This window comes from Myotis daubentonii, chromosome 13 (assembly GCF_963259705.1).
Source record: "Myotis daubentonii chromosome 13, mMyoDau2.1, whole genome shotgun sequence".
NCBI classification, from domain to species: domain Eukaryota; kingdom Metazoa; phylum Chordata; class Mammalia; order Chiroptera; family Vespertilionidae; genus Myotis; species Myotis daubentonii.
Genome location: NC_081852.1, coordinates 47,668,593 through 47,688,651, shown reverse-complemented (window position 1 = coordinate 47,688,651; position 20,059 = coordinate 47,668,593). Strand labels below are relative to the sequence as shown.

At 40.7% G+C, this 20,059-nt stretch overlaps 1 protein-coding gene across 3 annotated transcripts in view; it reads left to right on the top strand.

The window, feature by feature from the left end:
- NT5C2 (5'-nucleotidase, cytosolic II) overlaps window positions 1-20,059 on the top strand; it is a 139,811-nt gene that overhangs the window by 52,158 nt on the left and 67,594 nt on the right. Inside the window, exon 1 of one of the 3 annotated variants that reach the window (XM_059661297.1) lies at window positions 350-438. The exons of 1 other annotated variant lie outside the window; for it this stretch is intronic. The gene's annotated coding sequence lies outside the window, so the exon portion shown is untranslated. Of the gene's footprint in view, window positions 1-349; window positions 439-519; window positions 1,021-20,059 lie in introns of those variants that run through there. One more of the 3 variants, XM_059661298.1, reaches the window with a different exon arrangement.

Below are 20,059 nucleotides of genomic sequence, written 5' to 3'. Positions count from 1 at the left end.
GCGGGGCGGGGAGGGGGGGCGGCAAGCGAGCCCCCTCCTCTAAGGGAAGGGCTCCAAGTGTAGGCAGAGGAGCAGGAGGTAGTCCCAGGTGGCAGTCGGCCATGGGATGTAGACTTAAAGGACATGGAAGAGTAGTCAACGTGCGTCACCCACAGCTCGGCCGCCACAGCTGTCCCGTCGTTTAAAGATGCCTAGACCCCCGGGAGGGACGGGGGCACCGTCCCGCAACGGCGCTTTCCTCCGGTCGCGCGGCCAGGGAGCGTCGCGGCAGCCTCGTTCTGCGGCTGAGTCGGGGATCGGAACAGCGCGCCGGTCCCTGGCCCGGAGCGAGCGGGGGGCGGGGCCTGGGGGCGGGGCCGAGGCCGCGGGGTTAAGGAGGGCGCGCGCCCAGGGGGCTGCGGCAGTTGCGCGCTAGGATTGCAGACGTGCGGCGAGACGGTGAGTGCGGCGGACCCCGCGGGCGGGAGGGGCCGGCGCGGGGAGCCCGCGAGCGAGCTGGGGAGGAAGGAGTGTGCGCGGCCGAGCGCGCGGCCCGGATCCGAGGCGCCGCCTGCCCCTCCCTGCGCCCCTCAGGCCCCACGCCCCACGCCCGAGCGCCCACCGGCGGGCCCCGTGACCCGGCACACGCGTCTCCGCTGGCCCCGCAGCCGCGGGCCGCCGCGGCCTCAGGGCAGCCCCTTCCTCCTCGCTGCGGCAACGCCCCCAGCCTCACGTCACGCCCGCGCCATTGTTTCTCCGCGGTCGGCTGTCTGGGACCCGTCTTGGCCTCGGAGCGCGGCCCTTCGCCGCCTCTTAGCCTGCCTCGCTGGGTCCTGTGCTGCCCCCGCTTTTCTTTCGGGGTGTTGGCCGTCCCCATCCCTCCTCACGGAGACACCCCTTGACTCGGGTCTGCCTGTTTTTTTCTGGCCGCCGCCGGGCGTCCTCCGGTCCGCACCCGAGGCCAGCCTTTCCGGCCCTCACCCCCGGACCTGCCGCCCGCCGCGCGTTCCCGGTGGACCCCAGAAGCTGGCGGACGCTCCGGTAGGGCGCCAGGTCGAAGGCGTTTTAGCAAGAACGGCAAAAGTTGGCATCCCCCCGCACGCCGGTTTTGTCGTTTGCAGCACTTCCTGGAAAACTCCCATCGAATGGCAAGCCTCCCTAGAAACATGCTTATTTTCCAATGGTTCCCAGGTCAGGGGTCGGCTGTTCGGTGGCGGTCGGTTCCTTTCCTTCCTTGGAGACCCCGGAACCCGAGCGCTGAGAGCGAGATGCAGATCTGAGGCCTGAGCCATGAGTTGTGAGAGCGTTTTGGGGTTGGACTCCAGCAGGCCTCAAGCGTTTAAAAGCAGGAGATGGAGCTGGTGTCAGATTTGCCCCCCCCCCCTCCCCTCACGCTTTCGTCTTTTGGGCCGTTGTGTGTGCGAGTTGTAAAGTGCAGTGCTCTGCAATGACGAGTCACCATTTTAGGGTTTGTGTGTGTGTGTGTGTGTGTGTGTGTGTGTGTGTGCGCGCGCGCGCTGGCGTGTGTGTGCGTGTCCTGGGGTGGACAGGTTCTTCATGTCTGTGCACTTGATTTGGTCCCAAGGCAACCAATGCAAACGCTGCTGGCCATAATGTGAAAGAGAGAGTGTTGAAACAGTGCCCTTTACCGTGGCAACTTAATACGTATTGTTGAGGTCTTTTAAATATTTACCACCACACGTCAATAGATTTCTCCTAATGAAGGCATCCAGGCCTGGAGAGGTTAGTTAAAGAAGACACAGCTAGTTAGCAATTAAAAGAAACTCAACGTGCTAGGCAGGTGGTAGCACACACAGAGGGAAATGCATTAATTTAATTTATGAGAAAGGACAATGGCGGAGAGGAGAGGTTGAGAAACATCTACGTATTTGTTGTTCCACCTATCCATGCAGTCATTGGTTGATTCCTGTATGTGCCCTTGACCAGAAATGGAACCCGCAACCTTGGCATATGGGGAGTGGTTCCTACAACCTTGGCATATGGGGAGGATGCTCTAGTCTAGCCAACTGAGCTCTCAGGCCAGGGCTAAAATGCATTTCTATTGCAATATAAGTCATTACATTTCTGTACATTGCTGTGTAATCCTCATTAATCCAGGAATTTGACTTTAGAATTTAGTAATCAGTCTGTAAAGTAAGGGGGCTGAAGTTTCTTTCAGTTCTAAGATATAATTCCATTGTATGAAAATTTACAATCAGCTGCAAGTTCCCAAAAGTTTTTAATTATAGGAAGATTTACATAGATATTATTTACTTACAGTATCTGCAAGCCTTATTATAGTGATATCAGGTGTATATACCTAAAGAAAGCCAAGTTACAGTGGAATGTTAGGAGGGCTAATCATCTGTAGGTTGTTTCAGCAGTGTTATGGTGAAAGAAAGCACACAGAACCCGTGGGTGTGTTTTTTAATGTCTTTGTTGCTTAACTCTTACCTAAACGCTTAATTCAATGAAATAGTTAAAAAGCCCAACTTTAACATATGATTTATAATTATTCTCTTCTCCTGTTTATCTAAACATAGTTTTTATGCAGTTATAATTGCTATGTTCATATCATTATTAATTTAGCACTTACCCATATTTCTGGGATGCCTATGTACCTAGAAACTTTATCTCTCTTTTATTTGTATAGAGGTTTTGTAGCATGCTTTTATGCCTAGAAGTCAACAATGCCTGGCATATAGGCTCTCAGTAAATTTTTGTTGAATGAATGTAGTATTTTGAGCTGTTTAGACAACATCTGTGAACACAAATGTTAAATATCACAGGGAATATGTTAAGTGATATGTAAGTAGTAAAAGTAGAAGGTAGCATCAGGTACGTTTCAGGGCATGGATTTTGGAATCTAGGTTTGAGACCCGGCTTGCCACTTAACATGCATGCAACCTTGGAGTCTTATTCAGTTTCTCTTACCATGAAAACAGGAAAAATAGAACAAATTTCACCAGGTTTTATCTATTAAGTGGGATAATTCCATTGAAGCAATACTGGCATACATTAAATTCTCTATACATGTTAGCTATTACTATTTTTTGGTACAGAGTGGAGAGATTATTGTAGGTTGGTAGAATCAGGGAGAACATACAGAAGATGGCACAGGAGAGTAAGAAGATTTAAAAGATATATTGAGGGGTAATGATAAAGGGTTTGGTATAGCAGTCTATATATATAAAAGTCTAAGTGACCATCGCAACTGAATGGATGACCAAACAGGCCGTGTGGGGCGACCAGGCCGGCAGGGGGTTAGTGAGGGACAACCAAATGACTGCACAGCAGGCTGTGTGGGGTGACTAGGCTTGCAGGGAGTTAGTGAGGGACAACCAAACGACTGAGCAGCAGGCTGCAAAGATGATGGCGCCCACAGCCAATAAGGAGGGAATATGCTAATTGAGTGCCATGCCCTCGAAGATGGCGGTGCCCACAGCCAATAAGGAGGGGATATGCTAATTCACTGCCACGGCCTCAAAGATGGTGGCGCCCACAGCCACAAGATGGTCTGCAGGGGAGGGCAGTTGTGGGCGACCAGGCCAGCAGGGGAGGGCAGTTAGGGGCAACCAGGTCAGCAGGGGAGGGAAGTTAGGGGCGACCAGGCCAGCAGGGGAGCGCAGTGGGGGGGGACCAGGCCAGTAAGGGAGGGCAGTTAGGGGCGATTGGGCCAGTAGGGGAGGGCAGTTGGGGGCGATCGGGCTGGCAGGGGAGCAGTTAGGCGTCGATCAGGCTGGCAGGGGAGTGGTTAGGGGGTGACCAGGCTGGCAGGCAGGCGAACGGTTGGGAGCCAAAAGTTCCGGATTGTGAGAGGGATGTCTGATTGCCGGTTTAGGCCCGATCCCTGCCTAATTCAGCAGTCGGACATCCCCCAAGGGGTCCCAGATTGGAGAGGGTGCAGGCTAGGCTGAGGGACAACCCCCCCCCCACCCCCCCAGTTCACAAATTTCGTGCACCGGGCCTCTAGTCTTAATATTAAAAGGCTAATATTCAAATGGTTGTTATGCGCCATCAGCAGGAGGCTTCATCCCCCTCCCAGCAGGGCTTGAGGGGGGTGGGTCCAGCTGGGTCTGGGTCTCACCCAATGGGGGTGGGGCCAGCCGGGTCTGAGTCTCATGCGATTTTGAGGCACGAGTGGGTGGGTGGGGACTTGGCTCTGGGTCCTTCGGCGTGCCTGAGACTCTTACAGGAGGGAGATTTTCATATACATTTTACTAATTTTCTTCCATCTCTGACACTTCTATTATAGAGAAAGGGCAAATAGCAATATTAAAGTATTTCCTCTAATTAATCCCCTTTTAATGTGCATGAATTTCATGCACCGGGCCACTAGTAGTATGATAGAGCTGGTTAGAGAAATTTTGGTAAACTGTTTACAATATATTCTTTCTACATGAATTTCTTGCAGTTAGAGCAGAATTAATGAAGTAAGATAACTTCATTATCTTTTTGTGAATAGTTGGTATTTTGTGTGTGTGTTGTTTTGTGTGTGTGTGTGTGTGTGTGTGTGTGTGTGTGTGTGTTTCCATTCAGGCCTGAAAAAGTTATTTGATTTAAGGAAGTTGATAGAAAATTATTGCGGAGTGCTAAGGTCCTTGTCACTTGACACAACCATTTGAAATTTGATTGTGTTCTTTGAATGGTTACCAGAGTTTGCAGTGGCTGTTTTTTCTGTTTTAGGGAAAACAACTTGAGCAGTAAACCAATAAAAATAACAAAATTGCCAGCAGAGTAGCAAAGCTACCCGTACCTTTTTAGGCAGACTACAGAATCAAAAGGATTAGATTAATTTGAAGAGTGTTGAATTATTTGTTCCTACATTTTGTTGGTCTTTTTTTGATTGGGAAGCATTGTCAAGAGGGTGAGATGAAAAAATCTGCTTGTAAAGAGAAGACTGTATATGTATTAGTAAGTTTAAATTTGTTGGGTATGTTTCCATTTCAAATGTTAAGTGGAATATTATGTTTTTTAAAGTTCCTTGGTCATTTTAATGAGGTTTCTCTAATGTTTTAATTTATGTAATTTAATTTTATCTTATTTTGGGGGGGGAATCAAACCGTTTTTATTGAGGGCATTTAGATGGTGGTCAGAGGGCTAGGAGGACAATGAGATCAAAGTCCTCAGCCTCTCCCTATCTCCGCAGCTTCACAGCCACCAAAAAGTTAAATTTTCTTAAAAAATACGTAATATTTCAGACACATAGAAAATAATGTAATGTTAGTATAATTATAGACCATCAGATTTATTTACTTTCCTTTTTTTCTCTTTTTATTGAATTTATTGGGGTGACACTGGTTAACAAAATTAAACAGGTTTCAGGTGCACAATTCTACAACACATCATTTGTACACTGTATTGTGTGTTTATCACCCCAAGTCAAGTCTCCGTCCACCACCATTTATTCCCCCTATATATTTTCCCCTGCTCCTCATCCCCCCAGCAGTCACTACACTGTTCCTGTTCATGAGCTTTCTCTCCCTCTGCATTTTTTGCCCACCCCCGCACCATCATATTTAGTTTATGTGGTTTTTTCCTTCTCATTTCCCAATTGTGGGAAAGAATTTATTTGTTTTTAAAGGGATAAAATTACAGATCAGTTGAGCCTGTATGAATCTTTGCTATCCTATTTCCCTCTCTTGCCCTCTCTTAGCAGTAAACACTGTCATGAATTCAGTAATTATTATTCCCATAATATGTATATATCCATAAAAGTGCATATATTCTTGCTTAATATATTATACATGTGATTCTGCAACTTGCTTTTTTGTTTAATGATGTTTTTTACCTATTTTTATTTTTTTAAGAATATTTTATTTTTTAATTTTTTAATATATATTTTATTGATTTTTTACAGAGAGGAAGGGAGAGAGATAGTTAGAAACATCAATGAGAGAGAAGCATCGATCAGCTGCCTCCTGCACACCCCCTACTGGGGATGTGCCTGCAACCAAGGTACATGCCCTTGACCGGAATCGAACCTGGGACTCTTTAGTCCACAGGCCGACGCTCTAGCTAATGAGCCAAACTGGTCAGGGCTTTAATGATGTTTTTGATATATATCTATGTTGATAGATGTATCTTTAGTTCATTCATTTTTATTGCTCTATAGTATTCCATTATATGAATAAATCAGGTTTTTTATGGATATTTAGGTATTTCCGACTTTTTTTTGTTGTTGTTGCTGCCATTAATAGTGCTGCAATAAACATTCTTGGCTGTGTCATCTTGTTTACATGTGTGAGAGAATTCTACACCTAGGGAATTCTTAGGTGTAGGGTAAAAGGATTCTCAACTTTATTACATAATGCTAAATTGTTTTCCAAAATACTAAATACAAAATTCCCATTAGATTGCCAGAGTCCCATGTTGCCATGTCAGACTTTTAATTTTAAAACAAAATTAAATTTCATTTTAATTTCCTATGAACTGATTTTAAGTGGGTTGAACTTCTTTACATTCATTTATTATAAGGTGTCTTTCTGCACATTGCTGTTTATATCCATTCTTTTTTTCTGTTGGCTTGTTTGCTTTTCTGTCATTGATTTGTAGCTCTCTGTACTTTATACTAATCCTCTTAGTTATGGTATCACAAATATCTTGTTGTTGTATGGTTTCTCTTTTTGTTGTGCAGAGGTTTTACGTTTTCATTAAAACTTTTTATGTGAAAAATCTTAGTCCTATAGAAAACTGCAATATACCTTATACCTTTCATCTGGACTGATCAGTTGTTAACGTTTTGCCACATTGACTATCTTTCATATCTACATTTTTTTCCTGAACCATTTCTTTAAAATCCTCACCTGAGGATATATTTATTGACTTTAGAGAGAGGGAGGGAGAGGGAGAAAGAGAGAAACATCGATGTAATCTCTGTATGTGCCCTGACCAGGAATCGAACCTATACCTTTTTGGTATACGGGATAATGCTCCAATCAGCTGAGCCACCTGGCCAGGCCCCCCCCCCCCCCCCCGCACCCCCTCCCCCCACGAGCCATTTAAAGGCAAGTTGCAGACATCATGACAGTTCAGACCTCAAAAGATTTACTTGATTAACCCTGGCTGGTTTGCTCAGTGGTTAAAATGTTGGCCTGTGGACCCAAGGATCATGATTTCGATTCCCAATCAAGGGCACCATATCTCATTTGGGTTGCAGGTTCCCCAGCCCTAGTCAGGGCAACCAATCAATGTGTGTGTCTCTCTCTTAAGTCCATGATTCTCTCCTCCCCTCCTTCTTTCCTTCCACTCTCACTCGAAATGAGTGGAAGAAATGTCCTTAGGTGAGGATTAAAAAAAAAAAATTTACTTGAATGTCCTAAGAACAAGGATTCCTACAAAACTATAATACAATTATCGCATTTAATATGGATGCAGCTTTATTATTTAATATCCAGTGCACATTGAAAATTTCTCAGTGGTCCCAATAATGACCTTTATAACTATTCTCCAACTCTATCCCTAGTCTAGGATCTAGTCATAGATCAGGAATTGTATTTAGTTCCCATGTCGTTTTAGTTACTTTCAACCCACAAAAAGTCCCCAACTTTTTGTTTGCATAATACTGATACTAGTATATTTGAAGAGTCCAGGCCAGTTGTCTTGTATAATGTCCCTCAGTTTGGATTTGTCTCATCATTTCTTCATGTTTTGTTTCAAATGGAATGTTTTGGCAGGAAAACGTTTTAAATTTTAGTATAGCCAAATTTGCCCTTCTCTTTTTTTTTTTTTTTTTTTTTATGGTTTGTGTTGTCTTTTATCCAAGAAAGTCTTCCCCTGCCCTGGCTGGTGTGGCTCAGTTGGTTGGGGGTCATCCCATGCACTGAAAGGTTGCCTGTTCAATTCCCAGTAGGGTGTGGGTCCATGTTTCCCTTTACATTGATGTTTCTCTCTCTCCCTCTTCCTTTCTCTCTCAAAATCAATAAAAATATATTTTTAAAGCCTTACCTACCTTGATGTCATATGGCTGTTCACCTCTATTTTCTTCTAAAACTTTAATGGTTTAGCTTTACATATTTAGGTTTATATATGCTGTTATTTCTTAGCCTACCTTTTAACATTGTTCATTTGGCATGTGTTTCACATTCTTTTTTTTTTTTTAATCTTCCCCCAAGGATATGTTTATTTTAGGGGGTGAGGGGAGGGAGAGAGAGACAGAGACAGAGAGAGAAAGAGAGAGAAGAGGAGAAGAGCCCTAGCTGGTTTGGCTCTGTGTATAGTGCGTCAGCTTGCAGACTGAAGGGTCCCAGGTTCAGTTTTCAGCGAAGGGCAAATGTTCAGGTTGTAGGCTTGATCCCCAGTGGGAGGACATGCAGGGGACAGCCAATCAGTGATTCTAATCATTGATGTTTCTATCTCTCCCTCTCCCTTCCTCTCTGAAATAAAAAATAAATAAATAAATGGAACACACTTCTTTAAAAAAAGAAGAGAGAAAGAGGGAGAGAGAGAGAGAAAAAAAAATCGATCTGTTGCCTTCTATATGTGCCCCAATCAGGGACCAAGCTCACAACCCAGGTATGTACCCTGACTAGGAATTGAACCCACAACCTTTCACTGTACAGGACAACACTCCACATCAGCAAGGGCTGTGTTACACACATTCTTTTCTGTCATTGTGTTTGTCATAAAATTGCTCTCTGTAAATTTATAAGGAGAGGACAGCTTATGTTAGGTTCTAAACTTGGGCCAAATAGTGTATAAAGTAAAAATTTAGATTTATCTATTATAGTCTAAATGTTTTACACTACAAATTTCCATTACTCTACAGTATTTTTTAAAATTTGCCTAGCCCTGGCTGGATTGCTCGGTTGGTTGGAGCATGGTCCCGTGTACCAAAAGGTTGTGGGTTCAATTCCCAGCTGGGGCCTGTACAGGAGGCAGCCGATTAATGTTTCTCTTTCACATGGATGTTTTTTTCTCTCTCTTCCTTCCTCAGGATCAATGGAAACATATCCTTGGGTGAGGATTGCAATAAATAAGTAAATAAAAGTAAAGTAATTTTCCTATAAAGATGAGTATTTCATGTATTTTACTAGTTATCCTTGGAAAACATTTGGCAATCTGTTTTCCTTAACTAGTCATGTTTGAATCTAGTTAGACGTGTATCTCTAGGTTTATGTTTTAGAGCTGTTAAGTAAATCAGCTAAAAGATACAGCTCGAACATTCTGTATCAACATTGTAAGAATTTTAAGCTATATCTATGAATTTAAGTGGTATGGTATAAATACCAAGCTGTAACTTGGAGAGTAAACAGAATTTTTTACAAATCAGAAATCAATAAATGCCATATTTTTAGCCTTGAATTATTTATGGTATGGTAGGTTTGATGAGATAGTTTTATGTGGAACTAGGAGATGTCAGGAAAAAAACACACCTACAAATAGGACATTAGATGTAGAATAATTAGATTGACATGAAAAAAATGTGTAAAATTGTATAGCTCTTGGCACCTATTGGGTACTCTGAAGTTTTGACTCTGAAAGTAGAAAGCTATTATAACATTCCTCCAAACATCAAGTACTGTATTGTGCAGAGGTTGCAGTATTAAACAATGTGGGCTCTAGCATTATAAATAATTTATTAAGGACTATGTGTCAGCTACTATACTTAGCACCTTGCACTTATTGATGCATTGAATCTTACCATTTTGGAGTGGAAGAAACTGAAGTGATTTTATAATTTGTTTAGTCATAGAGTTCATTAGTGCTGGAGCCAGGTTTGAACCCACACAGTGTAGCTCCAGAATCTGCACACTTCATTGCAAGTATAATTCTATGACCTTGGTTAAGTTATTTAACCTCCCTATACTGTTTTCTTCTTTGTATAATGAAGATAGTAGTACCTAATTCATACTGTTGTGAGATCAGTTAGATAAAATATGTATAGTGCTTAGAATAACACATGAAAAGAAGTGACCACTTAATAAGTGTTAGCTATTATTTCAGCATTATTAAGGCATTGTATGAATGCCTATCCCTGACTTTTTGCCAGGAAAAGGTGGAGATACAGTGGTGATTATTTCTGCCTTTCTGATTTCTCTCTCTCTCTCTCTTTTTTAAAATATATTTTATTGATTTTTTACAGAGAGGAAGGGAGAGGGATAGAGAGTTAGAAACATGGATGAGAGAGAAGCATAGATCAGCTGCCTCCTAACACCCCCTACTGGGGATGTGCCTGCAACCAAGGTACATGCCCTTGACCAGAATCGAACCCGGGACTCTTCAGTCCCCAGGCCAATGCTCTATCCAGTGAGCCAAACCGGCGAGGGCTGATTTCTCTCTCTTTTTATTTTGTAAGAGGAAAGATAACAGTTAAAGTTGAATGGTGAGTAGAAGCTTATTTGGTAAGAGAATGAATTCTTTTAAATATAAAGCAGAATTTTTTTTTTTTAATCCTCACTCAAGGATTTTTTTTTCCCCATTGATTTTCAGAGAGAGGATAAGACAGAGAGAAACACTGATGTGAGAAAAACACATCGATTGGTTGCCTCCTGCATGAGCCCTGACCAGGGCCTGGACTGGGGAGGAGCCTGCAACCTAGGTACGTGCCCTTAGCCGGAATCGAACTCGGGACACTTCAGTCCACAGGCCAATGCTCTATCCGCTGAGCCAAATCAGCCAGGGCTAAAGCAGAATATTTTGCTTTTTAAAAGAATATTCAAGAATTATTACTAAAGGCACAAATTATATATTGGCTGAATGTAAAAACTAGCTCTGTTACCTTTATGCTTTTGAAAGACCTTAATTAATTATAGCAATACTAGAGGCCCGTTGCACAAAGAGATTCATGCAATAGGCCTTCCTTTCCCCTGGCTGCCGGCACCGGTTTTCCTCCAGCACCCGGGACCCAGGCCTTCACTCCGGCCGCAGCGGAGAAGCCAAGCCTCTTCAGCCTTCAGTCTTTGCTCCGCCAGAGCCTTCAGTCTTTGCGCTGTGCCTGTGTATGCAAATTAACCGTCATCTTTGTTGGGTTAATTTCCATACTCATCCAATTGGCTGGTGGGCATAGCAGAATGACACCAATTTGCATGTTTCTCTTTTATTAGTGTAGATTTTGAAAAAACAGATGGCATACTACCTATCTTCAAGCCCAATCTTTTAAAATGTTTTCTTTACATACTCTCTTATTCCTTTGTGTCAGTATCCATGTTACTGAAGGTCTGACATTGCTCAAACCATCCTTTGGAAGTGACCTTAATATGTAGAACAGATAAGTAGCATTCTGTGTGGTATGGCAGAGAATGGAATTCTAGGAGTAACAGCAGTAGAATGTTCAGGAGAACATGACAAGTTCAGGCCTTTTTTGTATAATTTTGAAACTTTAGGAAAATGGAAATTTATATTTTTCTAGTCACAGTTTCAGATTAGAGATTGGAACATGTTTTGGTTGAAGAAGAAAAACACATTGTCAAGGCAGCAGGTACTGCATTTCTCACTTGACAAGGTTTCTCAGTTTTATTTTCCACCGGTGTACAAGGAACTTTTTGTTCAAAGGCCTGATGTTAAAACATTAGCAACATACTATGTTAATCAAGCCAAGGATCTTAGCATTTCTGAACCAAGAGTAAGATTTCACAAAGATTCATTTAGACTCAGTGGTTCTCAACTTTCCTAATGCCGCGACCTTTTAATACAGTTCCTCATGTTGTGGTGACCCCCAACCATAAAATTATTTTTGTTGCTACTTCATAACTGTAATTTTGCTACTGTTATGAATTGTAATGTAAATATCTGATATGCAGGATGTATTTTCATTGTTTGCGACCCACAGGCTGAAAACGCTGATTAGAGCATTAAAAGGAACTTGTACAATATTCTTGCATTTTCAGGCTTATACAGAATTAGCTTCTTAAAGGCAAAGAGCTCAAGTCTAGAGGTTTGAGTTTTATTTCTGCCAGTGTGTAGCAGACTGTTCAAGAAACTGGGGATGTCTAGTAGCAAACACAGTAAGCCTCACCCTCTTGGAGCTTATAATTTAGAAAAAGGGACTAAGTGCGCACACTATCAAATATATTATGTCTGGAAGTGTTAATGTGCAAAAAAGAAAAATAAAGCAGGGTTAGAGAATAGCAAGTGATATGTGTGGGTAGATAAGTGTGATTTTATTAATTTAAATTTGTTAGCCTTCTGCATCACTTGATGTGCAAACTGAAGTTGGCCTTTGATTGGAATGTTATAGTACAACGTGAGGCAAATTACATAAAGAACTCTGAATGAGCCCAGTGTGGCTCAGTTGGCTGAGTGTCGTCCAGTGCACCTAAAGGTTGCCAGTTAGATTCCCAATTGGGGCATATGCCTGGCTTTCTGATTTGGTCCTCTTGTAGGTGTGTGAAGGAGGCAGCTGATCAATGTTTCTCACATTCATGTTTCTCTCCCCCTCTCTTCCTCTCTCTAAAATCAATAAAAACATTTAAATCATTAAAAAAACCTGAATGAGAATAGCAAAATGAAAAATGAACAAAACCCCTTTGTCATGAACTGCTTAAAACTATTTACTCATGTGTCAAGGACTAAGGTTACCAAGGGCATTGTGTAAAATGTGCCCACTTAGTATGCTACCAGGCATGCAAATGGAGGATATAGCTTTACCTATTCTTCTTCCATAAAGTAAACCAGGGTTGGGAACCTTTTTTCTGCCAAGGGACATTTGGATATTTATAACATAATTCGAGGGCCATACAAAATTATCAACCTAAAAATTAGCCTGCTATATTTGGTCAAACATTTAATTACTAGTAACTCACCCCTAATGCCTTGGCAGGGCCAGACCAAAGGATTCCCTGTGGGCCAGATGTTCCTCACACCTGAAGTTAACTTTTTTACTGGGTGTAATATGCAATTAAAGTTGTATTTATGAAAACCAAGATAAGCCCTGGCCAGGTAGCTCAGTTGGTTCCATCCATCAGAGTACTATACAAGAATCAACCAACGAATGCATAAGTAAGTGGAACAACAAAATCCATGTTTTTCTCTCTCTCCTGTCGCTCTCGCTCTTACCCTCCCTCTCACACCCTCCTTCCTTTCTCTCTAAAAAAATCTAGCCCCTACTTACCTCAGTGGTTGAGCATTGGAGTTGACCTATGAACCAAGAGGTCACGGTTTGATTCCTGGTCAGGGCACATACCTGGGTTGCTGGCTCGTTTCCCCCTGGGGACCTGTAGGAGGCAGCCAATCAATGATTCTCTTCATTGATGTTTCTACCTCCGCTCTGAAATCAATAAAAAAAAAGACTAAAATAAATTTCAGGTTGGTGAGAAAGTTTGAAGAAACCATTCAAAATTTGTTCCAAATGGGGTGGAGGGATGGGTTAAAAGGGGTCGTTGGGGGGGTGGGGAGGGGGACATGTAATACTTAAAACAATAAAGACTTAAAAAGAAATTTGTTTCAAAGTAGTGTTCAGTGTTCTTAGGATGAGAATGGTTGATTATAAAACTTATAAATTCCAAGTTTTATATTTCACAAAATCCAATAAAGTTTAATAAAACACTGAGTACATATTTACTTACTAGTATTTTATTATCTATATGGACAGATTTAATTCCATTGAAAATTGAATATTTGTTAGGGCCTTCCCATAGCCGAAAGTATTGAGAAAATCAGATCAGTAGTCCTCCAGGGTGAAGAAAACATGACTTTTTGGCTCATTCTCTATAAATTTCTGTGTGTTTGTTTAATAATGCACATACTATATTGGAGATACATGTTCAAAAGTTTTCCCAACGGAATGTTACTAAAAAAAAATTTGTCTAAATCACAGCGGCATGATAATGCCAAAATATATTCTGTCAGGGCTCTGAGTTGTGGAGTAGAGGATATTTCAATGCTAATTAAATATATTTGGGTCACTAAAACAAGCAAAAAGAAAAATGAATATATGATTCAAACTGCCATATGTATTAAACCCTTTGCCTGATGATAGGCCTTTAATATATATTAAAGTGCTACTCCTTTCCAAGTGAATTACTGATGTGACCTGAAACAGACATTTAAAATGGCTTTATTAACCAGGCTGCAGGTTGCTAATAACCATGCTTACCCCACAGTTTCAGTTACTCTTGCTTCCTGTTTTTAGCAGTTGCCTGGAGCTGTTGGGGCAGCTGGCTTCCCTTTCTTTGGGGGAAGGTGATGTTAGTGATGAAGGAAACTGTGTATTTGCCTGTGAAATATTTTTAAAGTGTGAGACTATAATATTTTAAATGTTTAAGAGTTTATTTCAGTTGTTATTCTTCAGGTACACTACTTTGCATGCTGGATATTTTATATTAAAACAGAATTATCTAACTGTACCATGTACCACTATTGTTTGAAAGGAATTAAAATTAGAGCTTTTTATTTAATATTAGCTGCTGCTGTACTTACTGAAAAACTACTCTTAAGCTTGACACTGTAAACAGGTGACAAGTGAAATGTTTACCTACTTTTTGGAACTCTTTTTTGTGTTTTTTTTTGCTAGATGATAAACAATCATCTTTAATTTTATTGTTACTATGAAATATAGTTAAGCTTTAGATAGACTGTTTCTGGATAGAGTTCAAAAGTCTGTCATAATAATGTTATGACATGCTAGATAAAATAATAGGAAAACTGTCATTTGAGAAATTGAAGATACTGATTTAAGAAAATTTCACCCCTTTAGCTTCACATAAATGTGTACCCCATTTTAGTGATAATATGGTCATTTAATTATGTTTATATTTTTAGTTGAATAAAATTTTGTGTGACCTTTGCTGAGACTATAAGTTGAATTTTTGAAATAAAATATATTTATTTACCCTGGCCTGTTTGGCTCATTGATTAGAATATTGGCTCTCAGACCTAAGAGTCATGGGTTCAATTCCCAGTCAAGGGCATGTACCTCAATTGCAGGTTCAATCCTCAGCCCTGGTCAAGGTGCATGTGGAGACAACCAGTCAATGTGTCTCTCTCTCATCGATGTTTCTCTCTCTTTCTCCCCCCCCCCTCCCCTCCCTTTCGCTGTCTCTGAAAAAAAAAAAAATTAATAGAAAAAAGATCCTCAGGAGAGGATTAAAAAAAAGATACTTTTCTTAATCCATGAGTGATACAAGAAAGTACTTTGAATTTTTCCTGCAAATAATTTGAAGAAAGTAATTTTAAAAATGAGAGAAATCTCTTCTTAGTGTAATTACTACCTCTGATTTGTTAGGAATGAGAAAAAAAAGCCTGACTTTAAAAAATAGTTTTATTGAAGTATAAATATGTGTAACAATCTGCACATATTTAGAACGTGCTGTAAGTTTTGACATATGGAGACACCTGTGAAACAGTCACTATAATCAAGGTAATGAACATACATCATCCCCCAAAGTTTCCTTGGGGCCCTTCCCAGCCTTACTGTTCCACCCCAGGCAAGCACTGATCTGTTTTCTGTCATTATAAATTAGTTTTCATTTTTTAGAATTTTATGTAAATGGAATCATTTTTTTTTCTTTCACTCAGGATAATTTTGATATTTAGGTTGTATACTAGTAGTTCATTGCTTTTTATTGTATAGTAGTATTCTATTTTATGAAGTACCACAATGGGTCCTTCAACCTGTTCATAAGACCTTTAACCTGTTCATAAGACATTTGGGATGTCTTCAGTTTCTGACAATTACAAAGCTGCTATGGAATATTTGTCTATAAGTCTTAATATAAATATATGCTTTAATTTCTCTTGGATAATTAGGAGTAGAAAGGTTGGGACATAGATACAGATTTAACTTTTAAAGAAATTGCAAATATTTTTTCAAAGTGTTGGTCCCATTTTTATGTACTCATCAGCAGTGTATTAGAGTTCTAGTTGCTGTGTATCCTCACCACATTTGGCATGGTCGGTCTTTTTTTTTAATTGTTTTTATTGATTTTTGGAGAGAGAGGAAGGAAGAAGGAGAATAAGAGAGAAAGGTCACTGTGGGAGAGAAACATTGATCCCATCACAAATCCAGACTGGGGACTGAACCTGCAATCTGGTCACGTGCCTTGACCGGGACTCGAAACTGCAACACTTCAATGCATGGGATGACGCTCAGCCAACTGAGCCACAACAATCAGAGCAAGTCTTTTTAATTTTGAATGTTCTAATAGGCATATAGTGGAATCTCACTGTGGTTGTAATTTGCATTGCCCTGATGATAAATGATGTTGAACACCATTCCATGTGCTTATTTGCCATCTAAATATCTTTTTTGATGAAACAGCTGTTGAAATCTTTTGCCTATTTTTTAATAATTGGATGTTTGTCTTACTGCATTTTGGGAGTTCTTTATATATTCTGGATACAAGTCCTTTTATCAGATACGTGATTTGTAAATATTTTCCTCCAGTTTATCTACTTCTCTCCCACAGGAGAGATAGATAACATTTTAATGGAAACACAATTATATGAAAATATAATTTTGTTCTGTTTACTTCCTAAGGGAATAAAGTATTTTAAATGTTTTACATCACTCATATAAACCATAATATACAAAACAGATTAACATGATTTATAATGCTAATCTTATGGTGAGTTGATTTATTGTTTGTGTTATTTTATATATCACTCCCTCATTTTTACTCAGGCCTCTGAACAAATATTACCTCCTCATAGAGGCCTTTGAAGGTTTTCCTGTTTACAATATGACCACTATCAATCATTGTTTATTTCCTTACCTTATTTATTTGATTCATACTATATACCACCAGTCGCTACCTGACACAATCCTCTATAATAAAAGCCTAAATAGGCTAAGTGTCCAGTCAACCGGTTGGCTGTCCAACCAATCAAAACATAATATGCTAATGATATGCTAAGGCTGCTCAACTGCTCGCTATCACATGCACTGACTGCCAGGGGGCAGATGCTCCAACTGGTATATTAGCTTGCTGCTGGGGTCTGGCTGATCGGAACTGAGAGAGATGGGCCAGACACACCCTGGAGCCCTCCCCGGCTGGCCAACCTCCCGCATCTCTCCCCGGCCCTGATTGTGCACCAGCCTGGCCTGTGCCCTCTCACAATTCAGGACCATTCAGCGGATGTTGGAGAGCCGGTTTTGGCCAAATCCCACAGGCCAGGCCAAGGGATCCCACTGGTGCACAAATTCGTGCACTGGGCCTCTAGTATATATTTGATTACTCTCTGACTCCTCCACTAAAAAGTAAGCTCCTTTAGGCTGAGAACTTGTCTCCTTTTTTGTAGTTTATCTTTTCCTTCTCTTTTTTTGGTTTGCTTTTTAAATTACGTTTATTTAGCATATGTACACTTAAAAGATAAATTGCCCTCTGATCCCACCTAGCAGAAAACATGCACAAACCCAGGGTATATGCAAGGGAAGGGGCCCGTGGCCCCAAGTTAGTGGTTGGGATGGTGGAATCCTGTGAGTCAAGCCTCAATCAGGAGAGGGCTGGACTGAAGTGTCAGGCAGACTGAAGCTCCTGCTGCTGGACCTGAAATAAGCATGTACCATAGCCAGCGGTCTGTTTGATGCCCTTGATGTAGTAGCGCTGCCAGCCCTGCCATGTCCTCTCCTCCTCGGGAACAGGGTTTTTCGGTTTTCTTTCTCTTAACAGTGTCTTTTGAAGAGCAGAAGTTTTAGATTTTGGTGAAATCTAATTTATAAATTTTTTTTTTTTTTATCAATTGGGGCTTTTTGGTGTTGGCACTAAGGATTTTGATTAACTCAAAAGCTCAAAGGTTTTCTCCTGTTTTTTTTCCTAGAAGTTTTATAATTTTAGATTTAACATTTAGGTCTATGATCCATTTTGAATTAACTTAGTATCTCTGTTGTCTTTTTAGCTATAGCATTTTGGTGATTGTTTTAGGGTGTATGCGGTGTATGCTATGCATCTTGACCTTGTCACAGTCTGCTTTCAAGTAATATACTATGTCTCTGTTTTATAATTTTAGATTTTACATTTAGGCCTATGATCCATTTTGAATTTACTTTTTTTCCTTTTGATTCTTTTATTGTTTAAAGTATTACATATGTCTCCCCTTTCCATCCTTGACCTCTCCTAGCCCGCCCCCACCCCCCAGCACATGCCCTCACCCCCCGGCCCCCATCTGTGTCCATTGGTTATACTCATATGCATTCATACAAGTCCTTTGGTTGATCTCTTATCCCCTCACCCCCCACCTTCCCTCATAGGTTGGACAGTTTGTTTGATGCTTCTATGACTCTTGTTCTATCTTTGTTCATCAGTTTATGTTGTTTATTATATTCCACAAATGAGTGAGATCATGTGATATTTATTTTTCTCTGACTGGCGTATTTCACTTAGCATAATGCTCTCCAGGTCCATCCATGCTGTTGCAAATGACAAGAGTTCCTTCTTTTTCACAGCAGCGTAGTATTCCATTGTGTAGATATACCACAGTTTTCTTATCCACTCATCTGCTGATGGGCACTTAGGCTGTTTCCAAATCTTAGCTATGGTAAATTGTGCTGCTCTGAACATAGGGGTGCATATATCCTTTCTGATTGGTGTTTCTGTTTTCTTGGAATATATTCCTAGAAGTGGGATTACTGGGTCAAATGGAAGTTCCATTTTTAATTTTTTGAGGAAACGCCATACAGTTCTCCAGAGTGGCTGCACTAGTCTGCATTCCCACCAGCAGTGCAAGAGGGTTCCTTTTTCTCTGCATCCTCTCCAGCACTTGTCGTTTGTTGATGATAGCCATTCTGACCGGTGTGAGGCGGTACCTCGTTGTTTTGATTTGCATCTCTGATGATTAGTGACTTTGAGCATGTTTTCATGTGTCTCCTGGCCCTCTGTATGTCCTCATTTGGAAAGTGTCTAGTATTTAGGTCCTTTGCCCATTTTTTTTTTATTGGATTATCTTTCTTTTGTTAAGTTGTATGAGTTCCCTATAAATTTTGGGGATTAAACCCTTATCGGAGATAACATTGGCAAATATGTTCTCCCATGCAGTGGGCTTTCTTGTTGTTTTGTTGGTTTCTTTTGCTGTGCAGAAGCTTTTTATTTTGATATAGTCTCATTTGTTTATTTTCTCCTTAGTTTCCATTGCCCTGGGAGTTGTGTTGGTAAAGATATTGCTACGACATACGTCTCCTGTTTTGTTGCCTATGGTTTCTTCTAAGATTTTTATGGTTTCCCATCTTATGTTTAAGTCCTCTATCCATTTTGAGTTTATTTTTGTGTATGTTGTAAGTTGGTGGTCTAGTTTCATTTTTTTGCATATATCTGACCAATTTTACCAACACCATTTATTGAAGAGACTGTCTTGACTCCATTGTGTGCCCTTGCCTCCTTTGTCAAATATTAATTGAACACAATGGCTTGGGTCAATTTCTGGGTTCTCTGTTCTGTTCCATTGGACTGTATGTCTGTTCTTGTGCCAGTACCAGGCAGTTTTGAGGACAATGGCTTTGTAGCATAGTAGGAGCTTGATATATCTGGGATTGTGATCCCTCTAACTTTGTTCTTTCTCAAGATTGCTGCAGCTATTTGGGGTCTTTTTTTGTTCCAGATGAATTTTTGGAGAGTTTGTTCTAGGTCTTTGAAGTATGCCGTTGGTATTTAATGGGAATTGCATTAAATCTATAGATTGCCGTGGGTAGTATGGACATTTTAATGATGTTGATTCTACTGATCCATGAACACAGTATATTCTTCCATTCATCCTCTGTCTCTTTTTTCAGCGTCCTGTAATTTTCTGAGTAAAGGTCTTTTACCTCCTTGGTTAAATTTATTCCTAGGTATCTTAATTTTTTTTTGTTGCAATGGTAAATAGGATTGTTTTTTTAGTTTCTCTTTCTGTGAGTTCATTATTGGTGTATGAAAAAGCCATAGATTTCTGGGTATTAATTTTGTATCCTGCTACATTGCCAAATTCATTTATTCTAGTATTTTTTTGATGGGGTCTTTAGGGTTTTCTGTGTACAATATTATGTTACCTGCGAATAATGACAGTTTTACTTTTTCTTTACCAATTTGGATGCCTTTTATTTCTTCTTGTCTGATGGCTATGGCTAGCACTACTATGTCGAACAGGTGTGGTGAAAGTGGGCATCCTGTCTTGTTCCTGTTATTTGCGGAAATGGTTTTAGTTTTTGCCCATTGAGTATGATGTTGGCTGT